The sequence below is a fragment of the Ambystoma mexicanum genome, chromosome 14, assembly GCF_040938575.1.
Source record: "Ambystoma mexicanum isolate Mex_15411 chromosome 14, UKY_AmexF1_1, whole genome shotgun sequence".
NCBI lineage: Eukaryota > Metazoa > Chordata > Amphibia > Caudata > Ambystomatidae > Ambystoma > Ambystoma mexicanum.
Genome location: NC_090940.1, coordinates 171020025 through 171037783, shown reverse-complemented (window position 1 = coordinate 171037783; position 17759 = coordinate 171020025). Strand labels below are relative to the sequence as shown.

At 44.6% G+C, this 17759-nt stretch overlaps 1 protein-coding gene across 2 annotated transcripts in view; it reads left to right on the top strand.

Moving 5' to 3' along the window:
• The window catches only part of ZNF106 (zinc finger protein 106), a 693205-nt gene that overhangs the window by 88675 nt on the left and 586771 nt on the right, over window positions 1-17759 (top strand). Inside the window, exon 2 of one of the 2 annotated variants that reach the window (XM_069638825.1) lies at window positions 11471-11551. The exons of the other annotated variant lie outside the window; for it this stretch is intronic. The gene's annotated coding sequence lies outside the window, so the exon portion shown is untranslated. The remainder of the gene's footprint in view (window positions 1-11470; window positions 11552-17759) is intronic. 2 annotated transcript variants of the gene reach the window in all.

Sequence of the window (17759 nt, the reverse complement as noted above, 5' to 3'; positions counted from 1 at the left end):
TGTCAAAAACCCTCCAATCTAATTTGGAGGCCATCACCAGTTCCTTGGCTCCTCTTAAATGTAGAAAAGTCAGGGAGGGGGCTAGAATAAACCCTGGTTCTCTCCAGAATTAAAAAAAGTAAAATCCTCTACCTTGAAATTGTTTTATAGTTGGAAAACTAATCCTTCGCTAAGCGCGCTGGCGGACTATAAAAGTGCAGCCAAGGTCTACAAATTGGCAATTGTGGAAGCTAAGAAAAATTCCCCTAACTCAAGAATCTTGAATGCCTAATTGGAGGTTAAGGAACTTTTCAAAATACTTAAAGAACAGGGAACAACAAGTTCCTCTAACATGGGTCAACTTGTAAAGGATGCCGCTTGGTGTCAGGATATCCAGGATGCCATGTCCGATAAACTGAAGGGTATTGGGGCAGATATAGTGCATAGGAAAGAAAATCTTACTTTCGATTCTATCAAAGTGGGGATGGAATCATTTAAAAGAAGTTCCTCCATACCCCAGTCAATGTTCCCTCTAATATTTTTTCTCTATGTGCGGAACCGGTTGGCTGTTGTGCGCACATTATTTTCCATGTGCGCAACTGACTAATGAGGTAAGCCATTTTGTGGGCTACCGTCGCAAGAGAGTTTGGAAAGGAATGTCTCCTTCCCAGCCACTGCAATTCTTTAAAAATCTTGCAACACGTTTTACAAACACATAGGGTAAAATAAAATGGCATATGTGATTATACAGAAAGCTCATCAACCAGTTCAAGACTTCAATAACGGCCACAGTACCTTGCAAGTGTACTTCTGCGCAGAAAACAATTTCGGCCTTGTTCCGAGTTTGGCGGAAAGTGATAAAGTTGGCGGTATCTCCATTACCGCCAACTTTACCACTACTCCAAATTACAATTTCGGGCCTGGAGTGGAAGATTTGCCTCCAGGAAAATCCTGGAGGTAAATCCTCCAGCACAACGCCGAAATCGTCGGAATTTCCGCTGCAGTAATTATGCCAAAAAGCCACATTGAGTCCAATGTACTCAATATGAATGGGGAATTACGCCGTCACCACCAGTTGTAATCCGGTGGAAATTCCTCCGTACCAGGTGGCGGTAACAGCAATTTGTTTGGGCGGTATTCTGGCAGATATACGCTGGGATACCGCCCCAAGTTGTAATGAGGTCCTGCATGTTTTATGCCACTGGAAAATTACAAAACACAAATATCTCTTAGTTGTGGTTCCAGATATCTCGCGCAAACAATATTTACTCTTAAAGAAATGTTCTGATTTTTCAAAAAAAGGAATTGTATTCTTGATGTAGTACTCTCAAGTGGTCAGCCGACACGTGTTTCGACACAAGGGGTCTTTATCAAGGCTGGTGTGTTATTGTTCATTGACAGTTAGGTAGGCTGGCTCTTGGTGGTGGGTTGGGGTATGTGGGTTCCACTCTTCGAATAGGCTGGATTGTCAGCCTGTTACTGCTGCAAACGACATCCCTGGCATTTGTGGCCCTCAAATATCTCTTGTCATAACTGATGTGGCTGAAACTCAGACAGAATACATTTGCCAATGGATTAATGGCAATTAAAAGCAATGTGTCAAAAACAAGCTGAAAGGGGTTCAAGCGCCACTTTAATGAAGTAATTCAAGGGCCAGGAGAACATGCTTCTAATCATTTGTGTAAGGATGATAGTTGCATCAGAATAACTGCACCTTAGAATATGATGATCCAAAATTCCTGTGCCTCTGCTTACTATCCAAATTACGTTCTCCTGCGGGTAGTGATAACACCAGCCTTAGAGCTAAAAGGCATATGCACTGTGCATTTTTACTCCCTAAGAAGGGAAATGTGCCGATGAGAAACAATGAACATATTGCTTCAACCCAGAAAGCTCCACTGATATTTTTTCGAATTAGTGACTAGTAGAGTAGTGGCATAGCAAGGAAGGAATAATATTAATGCCCAATGTCAAAAAGAATTTTATTAGGAAAGAACATCTTTTAGTAAGCAGAAAGTATCCTTATTGGCAAAGCTAATTACTTTTTTATTCCCTGAAAAATCATTTGACTCAAAGTAGAGAGCAAAATCTGATTAGAACCCTGCTTGTACCCCTGGAGTGAACTGACAGGGCACATAATACATTGTGTAGTTTTGCCCATCCCTCCGCACCACAGCCTAGATAAAATTAAACAAGAGACTTACTGAGGTTTATTATGGAGCCCTGTTGAAGAAAATCACACACGTATGCCTTTTATGTTAATTGCATCAATTCATCAGAGATACAACTGATTGAGTGTCTTCTTCTATTACTATGGATCCCTCTTCTGTGATCCTGTGTGATCAGTTAAATAAGATGCAGGGAGATGCTAGCGACTGCACACACAGAACAAATTGTAATATTGAAAAGCCCTCAGCAGTTGAGCATAGAAAGAAAAAGAAGGTGCTTTTGTCTAGACGGGTACTAGAATTTCCTATCCTTTAGCAAACACGCAACACATTTCCTTCAGTGTACTGCTGAAACGTCTGACTTGGCCTTTGAAATGCTCTGCTTTGTTCATCACCCGCAAGGTGTGATGCTTCCACCCATACTCGACCCCGGCACCTGTGCTTGCCTCCAATACTAGTTCATAGAGTACTGTATAAAAAGTAAGAGATTGTAGCAGTAAACACTCACTGGGATATTTGCAGACCCACAATAGTTTGCAAGCAAGGCATATTTAAATGACTCAACATATGATGTGCATTTTTAGAATGTCATGTCTCTGCATGTACACAATTCTTTTGCAGTGCATACAAGATTGCTTGCAACATACCTTTATATCATTGTGTAGGATTACACAAGTGCCAATTGAAACCATGTTTGTATAGAAGAGAGTTAACATATAATATGTAAAGGTCTATGCCCAAAGGAACTCTAAACACTTGGAAATGATGCTTATTGTGTGAAAAGCATTGTCCTGTCTGAATATCCGGTTCCCTGATACTATGGATGCGTAATCCCAGGCATAGTCCATACTACTTATCCTTTGTAGGCTAAGTAAATGATATTGCAATGTTGCTCTCCACGTGTGTGGTAATGTTAGTAATGCTTAAGTAGGAGACGCTGAACACCACATTTGTCTTTCAAAATCTTTAGAGAGCAAATTAATATTTGAGTTTCAACAAGGGGGCCGCTTCAAAGCACTTGCGTGACATATGAACAAAGAATAGGAAGTATGGGATTTGGTTACACATCCAAGTAGCCTGCTTACTTACAGTCAGTATCCGATATTTGAGCTTGTAGTTTGATTATATAGTGTGGGTGACGCTTTGCTAAGGCACCATGAATAACAGAAATTCTGGCATGTGAACGTTATTCATGTTACAACAAACAAAACAAGTGGATGTAGGTACATGTCTGCTAATCTTTTGCAGAGCCAAGAGAGGAAGAGTCAAGGTTGTCCGGTAGTATCTTAATGTACTCTGGGGTAGAAGTTGAGGTCATAAGGTAAAAGTGTGCTAGAGTCAGGTTTAGGAGTCATGGGTGGGGAGGGAAAACTTTTGGTTAATGTGTGCAGGCATACTGGTTTGATTGGTTAGATTCTTCTGTTCATGGAGCCAGTTTTTCATATTAGTTTTTAACCTATTGTGTTGTATTTTGCTGTTATACATTTTATGTACATAGTAGTGTAGTAATGTAAATTAGCGGAATATCAAGACTAGTTGCTTATTTTAAGAGAGCACATTTCAGGTAAGTGCTGTGGTTTGTGCCTTATTAAATCTTTTTGAATAGGTGAGAATTGTCTGTGTGCGCTGCTAAAAATCTTCTGAGCGGCACCCAGAAGGAAGCTGGGCAAGCGCACATGCGCACAGCTTAGAGGGAACATTGACCCCAGTTCAATTTTACTGTCATTACTCTGGATGATTTGTCAGTCGTAGTGAACCAATTCAAAATTACTAGCTGTAAAGGTGACCCATGCTCAGCCATAATAATTAAAACTTGCCCTCCAACGATATTGGTTGCTATTTGCATAGAAGCTCTCAAACAAGCCTGGGTCACCTCCATTCTTAAAAACCTGGCTTACCCATAGAGGTGCTACTGAATTACAGGCCCATTACTAATACACCATTTCTATTGAAAATTAGGGTCGCGTATGGGCAGATTGCCCAACATTTTAACAACTTTCCCGTTCTGAATTGTAGTCAATCAGGTTTCAGAGTGGGATACGGAACTGAAACAGCGTTATTGGAGCTGAAGTCTAAGCTGTTGGAGCGGGTGGACGCGGGCCTCGCTTCTATGTTGATGCTTTTGGATCTTTCGGCTACCTTCGACCTGGTTGACCATTCCATACTGGTCGCCAGGTTGGAAGTAGTGGCCAACTTCTCCCCAGCAGTGGTACGTTGGATCGCTTCTTTCCTGAACAATAGACAAAGCAGAGTTTTCGCTGAGGAGGCTGAGGCCCTTCCGGTTACCATCGAATTTGGTGTTCCGCAGGGTGCCTGTATCTCTCCCTGCCTTTCCAATATACTTATGGCACTCTTCTTTGCATTGCTGGATCAGGAGGGGATCATATTTACCAACTATGCGGACGACACTCAATGTGTCGTCCCCATGGTTGGTACACATGTGAGGGATGAAGCGTAATTGAACAGAGTCTACACCTCCATTGTTAACTGGATGATCTGGAATAACTTAGCCTTGAATAGGGGCGAAACAGAGCTGTTGATTGTCGGTACACAGCCCATTTTATCCAAACTGGGTCCGGCATATGAGAGCTTCCAACTAGGCGAGGTCAAGATATCCCCCCTTAAGAAGGTCAAACCCCTGGCCGTTTTCTTTGACCAGCAACTTACTATGAAGGCGCATGTAGGAAGTCTTGTCTCCTCGGCAGCCTACTATATTAAGCTTTTAGCTCACCTTAGACTTTTCATCATACAGGCCAACGCTGAGACAATCGCCAGAGCTATTGTTGGGACGAAAATAGATTATTGCTGCAGCCTCTTAGCTGGCCTTACCAAAACTGAGGGGAATAGATTACAGGTCATACAAAACAGTGCAGTGAGGGCGGTTATGGGGCTCTCGCGCCAAGACAATGTCTCTGACGCCAGAAGATGACTGCATTGGCTTCCGGTGGAGGCCTGTGTCCGCTATCGCCTTCTAGTGATTACATTCAAGTGTACACTGGGCATTCTACCCAGTTACATGCAAGATCTTATAGTGGGAAAAGTCCAAAGCAGATCTCTTAGATCGAACAATCAGAAACTCCTAATGCTTTCCCGATGTAGAACTAGAAAGGCAGGCTAAATCACAGCTCCCAAAGCTTAGAACAATCTCCCATTAGATCTTATATGCCAGCCTAAAATAGAATCCTTTAAGAGAAAGTTGAAAACGTGGCTGTTTGCTTAACCTGCCATCATTCCTGAATTCCTCTCATATGAGCTTCTTTTCGGTGCCCCGCTTATGTTTGTCAGCGACATAATGCCTGTGGGTCCAAGGTTTGCCCTTAATAAATGTTTTTAAAGTGAAGTGATGAGGTATAGAGATTGAAGTGTAAAGGGCCAATGACGGATACTTGAGGGATGCCAACCGGGTGTGAGGTAGGTTCAGGGTTGGTCATCCTTGAAGAAATGGAGAAGGTCCTGCGAGCGGTAGGAGGCCTAACCAGTCCAGAGCGGTGCCCTGGATTCCAAGGACAGTAAGAGTCCGAAGACAAAGAGGGTTGCCCCACTGTGTCAAAGGAAGCCGTGGGGTCCAGGAGGATAAGGAAAGCAAATAGTTTGCTATGGTGTTCAGAACGCTGAAAGGTTGCAACATAGCAGAGGGCGTTTTGGTAGTGATGGCTGCGGAATCAAGATTTTACAGGGTTACAAAGGCCATTAGTGTCAGGGTAGGAGGGGATTCTGTTAAAGGCAAGTCTTTGAATGGTTTTAGAGTATTGAGGGAGGAACAATCCTTGTTGATAGTTGGCATGTATTTTTGGGTAAGCCAGGGGCCTTTTAAGGACTAGTAAAACATTTGCTACTTTTAAACATCCAGGACAAGATTCCAAGTGAAAGGGACATTGAAATGAAAGAGTGTGGAGAGGTAGGAGCAAGTAAGAAATGAACATTCCGGGACTGTCTTCATAGCTACCTGGTAGACTGGAGAGTAGGAGGGGTTGTCGGTCATTAGGATGGTTGCCAATTCCAAGGGAGAGGTAGGAAGCAGTGGAGGTGAAAGGTTGTGCAGGTATGTAGGGAGGGGAAGGGAAAACTGAAAGGGAGTGAGAGGAGAATGGCGAGGGTGTCATAAATGTTTGCAATTGTGGTTGAGAATTATTGAGAAAAGTCTTTTAGGGGATAGAGAAGTAGATATTTCATGAGGATGTTGTGGGGTCAGCATGGCTTGTAGTGTGATAGCGTTTGGGGAAAGAGCGGAGAGTGTAATTAGATATTTGAAGTAAGAGGAGTTGGCAGAGTCAAGAGCAGCAGTGAATCGGAGGAGGGCGTTCTTGCAGGCATGCAAGGGGCATGGTTCTTGCACCACTAATGAAGGTGGCATAGTATGTCTGTCTTCAGGCAGATTTTTGGGGTGATCCTGGGTTGAGGGTGAGGGGTGGAAGAAGTGGAGGTTTGGGAAGGATAGCGCTGGGTGAAAAGGGAGCAGAGAATTTGCTTGTAATCCTCAAGGGGCTGTTTCATAGAGGATGCCTGTGATTGAGCACGAGAGAGTAAGAGTGGACCTGGCTTTGGCAAGTAAGGCAGCGAAAGGTTTGGTTTTTAATTTTCACTTAAAGATGGAATGAATGAGAGGGAGAGCGATAAATGGGGAGAACAGTGATACTGAAGTGGAGGATAGAGTGGTCAGAGGGCAAGGGGGTCAATGTAGAGTTTGGAAAAGGTAAATAAGGAGACGATGAGCATTGCCCTGGGAATGAGTGGGCAGGTTTTGGAGTGAGGTGAAGAAGTGGCCAGAAAGGAGGGAGCCAAACTCCAGTTAGTGTGTGGGGGTGGTTTTGGGTAGGTTGAAGTCCACCCTGAGCACTGCTGCAGTGTCGATGTGAATGGAGTCAAGTAGGAGGTCCAGATCAGAGAAGCTGTCGAGGGGGGCAGGTGGCAGATAAATCTGGAGGATGGTGGGGTGTGGGAGGAAGAGTAGTTAGGAAGTGGGGAATTTAAAGGTGGGAGAGCTAGACAGTCAGCAGGTGAGGTTAGGGGGCAGAGGGTGGGCATTGTTAATGATTATCAGGCCAATCCCCCCCCACTTCTGTTCGAATAAAAGTGGTAAATGTGAGATAAGATTGTGGGCAAGGCTGCAGAGGTTGCCAAGTTGCATGGCGTGTTCATGTCTCAGCAATACCTATGGGTGCAAGGAGGGATTGTCGGAATCCACGATCAATAACAAAGGAGGATTTATTACAGATTGGGCTTTCCAACGCATGAAAGTGAGAGTGGTAAGAAAGAGTGAGGGGACAAAGGGGAGTATTGATGGAAGGGCAAGAGAGGCGGATGAGATTACAGTTGGGAGGATGGCGAAGAGGCCTTTTGTGGGTGGGGCAAGTGGCCAGAACACAACAGTCGAGGAAAAGAGCAGGCATGCAGCAGGTGAGGCCAAGAGCGAATAAATAGCCGTAGCTAAGGCAATGAGGGGTGCATTGTGGAAAAGAATGGGAGAAAGGGTGATGACAGAGATTATGGAGATGCAGGTAGGTGGGTGGAAGGACAGAGATTGGGTTAAGGGTGACAGAGCAGTACCGCTGGTATGCTAAAATGTAAATAAAGCAAGGCTGCAAATAGTTAAGATGGGTTATTCCTACTGGTCTGAGAGTTCTAGGTAACCAAAAATTCAGTGATGAAAAGGTGATTAAAAAGGTGATAAAACGAAACAGTGTAAAAAAGTTAATAGTAAAGATTCAGTGGAGATTATGCTCTGTTTGCACTATATTGCAGTTGTGGTGGACCATGCTGGATGGAGGAATGGGACCGGGGTCCCATGGCCCAACCAGGTTCAAAAGAACTTACTCTTTGTTGTGCTGTCCTGAGCTGAGACACCAGGTGAAGGATGACTACAGACTGCTAGAGGGGCATGAAGTGACCGCAATCGCCAATCAGGACTTCGCCTGTCTAATCAGTGACTGCCCAAAGAGACTTGGCGAGGTCATTGATAGGGGACGATAGGGGATGTTTCCCTGAGGCTCCAACTCCAGAGATCACCTCAGAGTGTGTAATGTTAACCTCTTTTACTTGCCATACAATTCTAGATGTTTCTGGTTCTCCCCACACACTTCCCTTGCCAATCTTCTTTTAAGATCGTTACACTTCCTTTTGTCACTACTATAGCTAAACAATACGTAGGTGCCATGTTCAATTAGTTACACTATTCTCTTCCATTTTTAGTTTTGGCTATTAGTTGGCTATAAGGCAAAACTATTTCATTAGACTACAGCTAGGGAGAAATGGCCTATGAGGAGGGACATAAAGCTTGTCAGTGTTTGGTTATTTGCCCACCCATTGACTGCCAATGGCCATGCTAATCCAAAGGCCATTCCCACCCACTTCCAGCCACTCCCCACCCCAAGCACATCCTCCTGGGATCTCTTTGAGCTAACTTTATCAAGCCTTCCCATCAAAGTTTGTGCTGGAAGTGCCTGCCAGTGTGTTTTCAAAGCAATCTTTTGAGAGTTAATGACTTCACTGGAGCCGTTAACCCACTACTCATGTAATAAAAATGTCGTAACCAGGTCTGCCTCCAGCCACTCGATTTATAAGCACTGTGTGTGTCCTTCACTGAAGTCCTGGTAAAAACAAGCACTGACAAAGCCAACAGTTTTTGCTTGTGCATTAATATTAGGCATTTGCCAGGCACTGCTATTATATGCCCTTTGCAGCAGCTACCATCAATGGCCAGTTAATACCACTATGGCAGTGCCTGACTAATGCCTTTCCCATGTCTACGCAAAAGTCAAAACTGTTGGCATTGCCAATGCGTGTGCCTTTTTTTCGCTACCTGATCTGTGTCCCTCTGGGTTAACGAAAACATGTTCTTGTTTTCCTCTTGTTGAGATTTTCTGTACTCCATGTATCTTATTTCTTTTATCACTTCGATGAGAACCATTGATATTATTTTGTCATATTTTCTTTATTTGCATGTGTTTATGTTCCAAAATTGACTTAGTTCCCTTGCACAAATTACATGTTTAACAAGAGTCCTATTAATTTGGAGACTTTAACCTCCTAGAAAATTGGCATTTCCTGAATTTGGAATCCAGTTTGTTAATGAAACCTGCTCATTTGGCTTGGATATTTGAATTAGTATCTGAAGATAATCATAGAGACCTTCATTCTATATTTGCCCTGCAGTGACAACATTGTCAGATGACAAGTGGCTTCAGTTGATATTCAGTTTGATATTAGATTTGAATATATATCTCTTGAGTTGAGTTAAGGTGTAATTTTTGGATTTCAGGCCTTGGTTTTTGTGCTGATGTGAGGATTCTAGTTGATTTGCACTTAAAACAGTTTGCATGTATATCCATGGTTTTGTTGAATATTTAACAGGGAATGATGGCTAGTTTTTTTAAAAGTGGTTTGTTAGATTGCAGTGTAGTGTCCAAAGAATGGATGTGGTCTATTTCTTTGCTCCTTGTGACATGGCACGTACGCCCACTACATATTTTAAAGTATGTTGTAAAGTTGTCCTGGTAGGCTAGTGAATAGGTGTGTGACAGCAGTTAATCTGTTAGGTAATGAATAAAGCTCTTGCTGTGGCCGCACATTGTTGTAGTTTGTGAGGAACAATTGGAGGCGTTAAAAGAGCTTGTTCTATAAGTAGCGTCTTTGACAATGTCCTTGGGTAGTATTCTCATGTTCAGGAGTGATTAAACCTAGTAGGCCACCCAGTTTAATTGGGTACTTATCTTTCACAAGTGGTTTTAAGAAGATTGATGTTTATGCATTGTGCATTTTCATCAGTTAAATAGTTTTTGTTGTAGATAGGCTGAGGTAAAATTGCCCTCCATCCCGTTGTTCATAATTCTTCTGTCCTTCTTCTTCTCAACCTATCTGCTGCCTTCAACACGGTATATCACACTTAACTACTTAACTCTCTCTCCTCCTTTTGGTTTCTGTGGTTCTTTTCTCGCATGGTTCACATCCTATCTATCTAACCGTACCTTACCAGTTTCCTGGGACAGCTGCACCTCCCCTTCCTTTCCTCTCGCCCACGGCGTTCCCCAAGGCTCCGTTCTCTGCCCTTTTGTTTTCTCTTCATACACCTCCCTTCTTGCTCCTATCATCTCATCCTTTGGAGTCTCACACCACTTCTATTCTGACAACACTCCGCTCTATTCTGACAACACTCCGCTCTTTCTCATCTGTTACTCCTGGCATCCATCACAAACTTTCATCCTGCCCCACTGCCATCAAATCCTGGATGACCTCCCACTTTCTTACCCTTAACACTGGGAAAACAAAAGTTCTATTTTTTTCCAGCTAATGTCCTCCCACCACCATCTCATCCGCCTTACATTTTCTTTCCTCCCTCCCATCTCCCTATCTCCGTTTCTGCCCGCAATCTTGGTCTCTACTTTGACTCTAACCTTTCCTTTGCGCACCACATTTCTCTCACTTCCCGTGCCTGTCGTCTTCATCTTTACAATATATGCAGAATTCGCCCTATTCTTACCTTCCACGCCACAAAACCTCTAGTATCTTCCTTAATCTTCTCTCAACTTTTTTATTGCTCTGTTCTCTTCTTTGGTCTTCCTTCCTCACGTCTAGCTCCCCTTAAATCAATCTTTCATTCTTCCATCTGTTCTCTCTGTCTCCTTTCCCATTGGGACTCAATCTAATCATCCTTTACTTCTCTAGCATGCCTTTCTTTTCACTCTCAACTGAAGTACAACTTCCTGTCTTGTCTTCAAATCTCTCTGCGGTCTCGCCCCTACTCATCTTGCATCCCATCTCTCCATCTACTCTCCCTCCCGTACTCTTCGCTCTGCTGATCACTTCAGACTTACTGTCCCATGCGCCCTTTGTGCACAATCCCGCTTTCGATCCTTCCAACTTCTTGCTCCTCTTCACTGGAACCTTCTCCCTCACTCCATTCCATTACTTCCTATTCCTCCTTCTGCTCTTCTTTAAAAATGCACCTAATTCAGTCATCTGTTCGTTTACGGCTGATTGTGAACATCAATTTACACTGCTCATTTTATGTATTACTACTGTTCTCTGTAAATTGTTTTCTACAAATTGTTCTTTGTTACTGACTGAATCTAAAACATTGATCTGCATTACTTATTTTATGCATCGCATATTGTTCTCTGTAAAGCGCTTTGGTTAAAAATGCTATATAAAACTCAATAAATACAAATACAAATGTACTTATTGTGTAAGACATTTGTTTGGCATTTTTAACATTACTGCTGATGTTGAATTGTAGTTGTGTATGGTCAGGGAAGGTCAGCTATTTTCAAGGAATGTTTGTCTTGCCCCATAGCAATGGCATCTGTTTAATCTTTTTCCCTTTTTAGGGCTGAAGCCAATTCTTTGATGACTCTCCAAAAGTAGGTGAAATGGATGGCCCAAAAAGGCCTCTTTGTCCAAGTTGGAAGGTAAGTGAAAGGACGAAAAAAGCTTGAAATGCTTCCAACAGTGTTTACATTTGTGCAATGTAGCCAATTACGTTTTTGCTTCTTCGTCCCAGCCTAGTTATTGTGGTGGGCAAAGGAGCACATGGACCTCAGTACTGCTGAATGTTGAGGGAAGGCCAGATCTACAAGTCGGCCCAGACGAGCTGTCAAAGCAACCACAGTCTAACCTCATTGTTGATCTTGAACTTAAAAAAGTCTGCTGTGCACTGTGATGAATACAGGGAATTTGTCCCTTTCCCCCAAGGTGGAGTACCCCCTTTCGTACTAGGGAAGTTAGACTGCAAAGCTTAACACCCACAATGGGGACAGGGCAAGCGGGATCCACCGGTGGGGTGACTCCCCCTCCACCCCCCTTTAGTAGACAATAAACCCCCTGAGAGGGTTTTAATTAATTCTCCCTTATGTGTAAAGTCCCATTGTTTGTTGGCTATATGGGGATTGACCAGGATATTAGTATGTATGATTCTTTAGAAATGGTGTGGGTGATTTCTGAGGCTTTGTTAAAACACTCTTTACTACTTGAACCACAGAATCAATGGTTTGTCCAATTTGGTTTCAGCCTGAACCATAAAGAGGCCGTCCAAAAGTGACACCAAGGGGAACGGAGAGAGGAGAGGAAATCCCATGGAGCCAGCGGGAGAAGGAACTCCTGCGGGCCAAGCAGCAGGAAGAGATAACACACTGGTGGGCGGAGTTCAGAGACAGCCACATGCAGATGGCATACAGAGCTGAGGAACCTCTGTTACTCTGCTCTCCGCTAGGCTGGCTCTAGTCAAGGGGACTTGACCGCGCATGCAGAGAGGATAAGACCATACCAAAGGTGATTCAATGGCACCCGCAACAGGCGACGCAGAGGACCAGTCGAGCACAGGTGGGACGAGTCGAACCGGACGAAGAGATTCGGAAGGCCAAGAAGGAATCTGCGCCAAGGTACCATGTCCATATAGGAGACTGCTTCCCCGGAGGAACACAGCTGCAACAACTAAGGTACACAGTTGTTCCAGGGAAACTGGTGGAGGGCGGAAACGATCGGCCAACCTCCAAAGCTGGGGTAAATGGAGAAGAAGCCCCACACCAGGGTGTTAAAGAAAGTACCCCAAGCAGGGGTGAGGATCGAGCAGTCGCAAACCGGGGTGAGGGAGACCAAATCCCACACCAGGGTAAGAATCCAATGGCCTGAGAGAGAGGGTGGGAGAACGAGGGGGGCAGAGAACAATGGGGGGAGAGAACGAGGGGTGGAGAGAGGGAGAGAATGAGAACGATCTCCATGCAGGGGTGGAAGCCCAGAGCTCCCTTGACTGGGTGAGACATACTAAACCTTAAGCAGGGTTCAGAGCCACAATAACTGAAGATGGAGCATTAGAAAGCAAAGCCAAAGACTGGGAGGAAAACACAGCGATGCAAGGAGTGGCGGGACACACCAAACCGCAACTGAGTGAGAACTGAGGAACCCAACGCTGAGGTGAGAGGTTGAGTTCACCAAGATTTAGCGAGAGCGGTAATACACCAAGCAAGGGGGAAAACCAAGAGATCCCAAGTTGGAGCGAGACCCAAGAGAGCCCAAGAAGGAGTGAGAAACCCGATCGCCCAAGTGTGGGTGAGAATCTGGAGCACCCACCAAGGGGTAAGAAACCAGACGGCCTGAGAGGAGATGAGATTTAAGAGAACCCAAGAAGGGACAACGACGCAAGACAATCCAAGACTGGGTGTGAGAAGTCAAACACCAAAGCAGGGTGCGAGAAGCGGGACCCCCAAGGCAAGGTGTAAACAAAACGTCTCCTAGTCAGGGAGAAGGAACAGATACCTAAAGACTGGGTGAAAGACTGTGTAGTACAGGACTGAGAAATGACAGGCCAACCCACAGGAAAAGAGACTGTTAGCTGAGAAGGAGAGAAAGAATACAAAGCCATTGGGCAAACCTGAAGTATGAACTGTACATCCTAGCAGACTGTCTGGGAGAAGATATAAAGATATTTGGGTGGGGCCAGGATCAAGCACCACCGGGAAAAGAGGAAGACTAAAGAGACCTTTTGGAACTGTGTAATCGGACAAGTATCCTGAGAGAGACCTGAGAGCTAATTTGGTGAAGGTCAGAAGCCAGCCACCATTGCCAAAGTTAAGGGAGAACACCTTAGAGACTTTTCTGGATGATTTCTTGTTAATTTTGCATATTAGTGCTTGGGACAGACATAGATTAGGTTTTGGATAGAGAATTGGATTTGATTGTAAAACGTCCTGATGAGCCCCCTTTTTTATTTTAGTTAGACACTGCAAAGAACCATGGGCTCGTGGAAGCATGGGCAAGGCAGGCCTTCCCTTCTTTAATAAAGTTCAAGTTACAAACTTGGCCTCTTGTCTGTCTCCTGAGTCTGACTTGATACAACACCCAGACAAATGTAACTGAAGATCAAGGCCATGCAGAAGACTAATGGCTGCTGTGGCTGTTGTTGGATGGGGAAGAAGCTTCCAGCCACCGCTGCCCTACCATCGCACATGTCGATGCTACCATGTTTGCAAAATTAATGTCACATCTGTCTTTAAAACCTGCTAACTTTATTTCCGATGGGGCACTCTTTAGGATTGTGGATCTTATGGCACAGAGTTGCTACTTTATGATTGGAAGCATTTCGATGCTCCTGTAGTGCCAGATGCTCATGTTACAGTCGCAAACTTTGTCCAATTTATACTCCAGATATTGCTCATCTTGATCTTAGCAAATGGGTGGCGAGTTAGAAAAGAACCACAGACTCTTTAAGGACACGATTCACAACATATCTATTAAATTAAGATGAGGCCTATCTTTCCCCATGTCTATGGGTGGTCCCTGCCTATGTTTCTAACTAAGGTGCTCGTCATTCAGTCGTGAATGTCCAAAAGGAATAAGCCTGCTGTTGAAAACTACCCTAACTTTACCCTACCAATATGAAAACTAATTAATAGGTGGAGGATGACTCCTTACTCCTCTGAGTACTTATAGCGCCAGTCTGTAGGATTCTTCATTAATACGTAATCCTTAAGTGGTCTCTGGGGATGCCTTTTATTGGTCTCTGTGTTAGGCAGAAACCTGTGCAGTTCCCTTTGGGAACACTGCAAAAGATTTAGGACTACAGGTGTTAGCAGTAAACCCACTTGGTAGCAGTCTGTACCACCCAGATTTACCTGGTAGCTGTGGCTGAGCAGTCAGACGTCCCTCAAGAAGAGTTAGGCAGTATGCAAGTATACACAATAGGCACTCAGACACAATAATACAAGCAAACATTGACCAGAGCTTTGGTATCAAAGTATATAATTATTTATTAAAAACACACTGTTTGAAACACTCCAGCACTCTTATTGTAAAACACTCTAATCACAGTTACTATTATAATATATACAACCCTTATTCCTTATCAGATAAGTCTTAGTTAACACCACTTATTTTTATACAGAGGTGAGCGCTTAACTATAGATGGCACTCCAATAAGTTCATGAAGAAGGGAGGGAAAAGACAGAATATGGAGAGATACACCACTCTAAGGTTTAGGAACACTATTAGCAAGGCAGAAGAGCAAAAGTCACTTGTGACCCAAAGTACATAGGCTGGGCCCACTCTTAGAAAGAGCAGAGCACAAATGCGCCCAAGATCACACAGTTACACTAGGCTTAGAAAGTCTTGCAGAGAGTTTGAAAAGAGTTTAGAGAGGCTCAGAAAAGTTTAGCCAGGGTGTCCCAGGCTAACCCAGGTTTGAAAGCCGGGGGCTAAATCTACCTCGTACAGTCGGTGGCAAGGGAAGCCAGGCGGGACACGGTACCTTAAGTGGGAGGGATCTTCCAGCGGTGGCAGTTGTTCCTGGCAGCGGGTGCAAGTCTCGTCGTCGTCCAGGGAAAGAGAAGATCTCGACTTGGAGGAAAGATGAACGTCGTTGCACTGCCAGGGAAGAAACCAGCCGCAGAGTTTTCCGGTTAAAGGTATTACCCTTTATTTCGCGGTCGTGGTAAAACGTGGTATTCTGGCTGCCGGGGTGCTTGGCACAGGCAAGGCGGCCACGAGATGCGTCGGGACGGCGAAAAGACGATGAAACTGGTTATCCCCAGCAGTCAAAGGAAGAAGACTCTCAGGCGGGAGATCTCTTCTGTCGTTGGGAAAAGTGGTGAGACGGTCCAGCAGGGCTCCACCGGTGGTGTCGTCGTGGCAGGTCGGCTCAGCTTCTCCCTCGTCGTTCCAGTCCCCAAAGCCCTGCTTTTATGCAGAAAACCCCCATTCACTCAGCCTAGCTGTCACTCAAACATGCTAAGTGGTGAGCCGGCCGGCTCACCACTTGGGCCAATCAGGATGGAGTGTGACTTGAGTTGCCTAGGCAACTCAGTCCAGGGTGCCTAAATCCCCCTCCGCCCCTCCTAAGTACCCCAGACAGAGTGGCACCACTTTGAAGGGGATCTGTGGAGAAGCCCGCCAAAAAGTGGAACAAAGGGCTCGACTTGGGTTGGAGTCACAGAAGAGAACACAAACGCCATTTTAGAACCAAGTTTTGGCAAAAAATACCAACCGGAGAATTAATATTAAATAAATAAACCGGCGGTATGTTTGAGGCTATCGTAATTAAATAAAGATAGTAGCCTCGAACAATGGGAAAATCCCATAGAGAAATATTTGCGGTTGAATATAAAAAGTAGTATCTACTGCCACCAGCCAAAACTCGATCAGTGGGGTCAGAGACGTGCCACCTCGACTAATAGACCCCGGGGCAATCGAATTGTCCCAGCCAGTTCGTCCACAATATGATGGTTTGTACTGGTTCTGTTCAGAATTCAAGACTAGTAAAGTCAATGGTGACTTTACATGCCATGGGAGACAGTAGTCAGTCCCAGGGTATGGAGTCTATACTGGGGGGTCACCATGACACCCCTGTGTTACTGCACTGAGGGTGCTGTGTAACACACATCACAAAAACACATGAAGCCCTATGGAGTAAAAGACCCCGTAGCCCATTAAACACATCTAGAGTCAAAGAAACACACTCAAATCATGCCCAAGAGTGAGGGTAAAAGAGTCTCACTCTTGGCAGGAGAAAAAAATAAACTCCAAAAATCCAGCAAAGATGCTGGGGGACTCACTAGGTTAGGAAATTCAGCCTAAACAGAGAATTCTCCCTAACACTCACTCTATTTCTCTTTGCCAATTGTGGCTTGATTTACTTTGCTCTATTTGCCTTAGCTTCACTTGTCAGATTTCACTAATCTCTGATTCACCAGAATCTCCTTTTTATATTCATTTCCTCTTGTATATATGGGTTTGTAACTCTTGCTGCTTTCCAGGTTTTTTTATCTATGGTTCTTTTCCCCTTTGTAGTATTATTTTCTCTTGCATTCACATAATTTGTTTCTTCAAAGGGGCACTTTATGTCGTGGTATTTACTGAGGCAAGCTATTTGTTTAACATACTGATATCTTCGTGTCAGCCTGTTAACACCCATTTTCCCCATTACCTTCTATCAAGGTTGGGTGGGGGGGACCCTTCCGGGAGCCTTTTTCCTTCGGGACCTCGTCTCGGGTCTCTGACCGCTGTGGCAGAAATGTCTGTGTTGTGCTTCTCCTTTGATTCTCTCTCTCTCTCTTCCTCTCTTCCTCTCTTCCTATTTCTCTCTCCCCCTCTACATACACACTCTCTCTCTCTCTATCTCTCTCTCTCTCTCTCTCCCCTCTCTCCTCTCCCTGTCTCACTCTCTCCCCCCTCTGTCTCTCCCCCTCTCTCACTCTCTCTCCCTCCTATCCCCTCTATCTCTTTTTCTCTCTACTCTCTCCCCCTTCTATCCTCCCTTCTCCTCTCTCTCTCTCTCTCTCTCCCCCCTCTCACTCTCTCTCTCTCTCTTTCTCTCCCCTCTCACTCTCTCTTCCCTCTCTTCTATATCCTTGTTCGCCGACAATGTGTTGGACACACGTCGTCTTAGTTAAGGTGGCAGCAGAACAATGCCATTCACCAGGAAATCCACACAAGGAATGAATGCTTTGGCGCTAGGCCCCACGTGCCGACATTCAGAAAAGGCCATTTTGAGTGTGTTGGGGACACTGCTCACTCAAGCAACTGACACTATAACTATACCTACAAGCTCACCCCTGCCTGCCTTTTTAAAACATCCCACCTTATTCTAGGCAGCATGCACTGCTGAGGGTGGGCAGTGGGACTGTCGTC